We start from the raw sequence: 1,134 nt of genomic DNA, 5'->3' as shown, positions 1-1,134 counted from the left end.
AAGCATTCTCGTTTGACGCGTATAATAATCAATAATATGATGTACCGTGATCTTGATTGTCGGGACTCTCGGGAGAATAGTCTGTATTAACAATAATTATATTTCATTTAGTCCTTTCCATAAAAAAAATAGAAAACTGTCATCTTTCAGTATTAACGGCAAGCAGCGTAATGGGACGGAGTCTGGCTGAACGATTATTTATATATACAGAAAAGAGCAGGGCATTGTGGACAGTGATTTGTTTTAGCAAATGTGTGCCCTTTGACCCCCATTTTAAACGGACAGCTGTGTAATGGGTCGGTGTCTGGCCGAAGGCTTATATCTAAACCCCTATACACCGAAAAGAACGGTATTTTTTTAAAAGCCACCTTTGTAATAAGGAGATTGCTTTAAGCAGGTGTGCGCCCCCCCGATTGACCATTTGTAAGATCGCTTTACACTGACCACCAGAAGATATGACCTGATTTAAAAGATTTATGTTTGAACCGTATCTTGCATCAGCAAAATGCTTGATCAGGTCGCACTGCTGTGATCGCTGAAGTGTGAATCGCCCCTTCTGGCTTCCCACGTCTGGAGAGGGGGTCAACACATGTTTGTGAAGGAGCTGAAAAACAATCGCAGTATTCGTGGAGTGGCGAAAGAATGTTTAAAGCACTTTTTTCTGCCACCAGAATGGCCGAGTGGTTAAGGCGTTGGACTTAAGATCCAATGGGCAAATGCCCGCGTGGGTTCAATCCCCACTTCTGGTAGCTGGTTATTCAAGTGTTCACTGTGTGTCTGGGTACAATTTCTCACTTTCAGAAAGTCAAGCGAAATGCTTCCGCAATGTGGATCCTTAGCTCAGCTGAAAATACATAAATGTACTTGATTATTTAAAATGGGAGATATTTGATAGAAAAGTGTTTGTTTAAATAGATTTTTTTATATAAATTATAATTTTAATTATAATTACAGTATAAAGCAAAGGATAGATTTTTTATACATGATTTAAAAGGGAATTGCTGTATACTATTTACCTCTGTGTGATTTTTACAAGGCTTATATCGAACTAGTTATCTTGTGCTTTACACGCATTACCTAAAATCCTTTAACTTCAAAAGTTAAAAAGCACAAAACTTGCATCTGAGCTAAGGA

The 1,134-nt window shown here is 38.4% G+C and overlaps 1 non-coding gene across 1 annotated transcript; it reads left to right on the top strand.

The window, feature by feature from the left end:
• Window positions 1-666: 666 nt before the first annotated feature.
• On the top strand, window positions 667-749 carry trnal-uaa (transfer RNA leucine (anticodon UAA)). The gene has a single exon. It is a non-coding gene; the product is annotated as a tRNA-Leu (tRNA).
• Window positions 750-1,134: the final 385 nt, after the last annotated feature.

This window comes from Erpetoichthys calabaricus, chromosome 4, assembly GCF_900747795.2.
Source record: "Erpetoichthys calabaricus chromosome 4, fErpCal1.3, whole genome shotgun sequence".
Taxonomy (NCBI): Eukaryota; Metazoa; Chordata; class Cladistia; order Polypteriformes; family Polypteridae; genus Erpetoichthys; species Erpetoichthys calabaricus.
The sequence above is the reverse complement of the archived record's forward strand: the minus strand, read 5'-3'. Positions and strand labels throughout refer to the sequence as shown.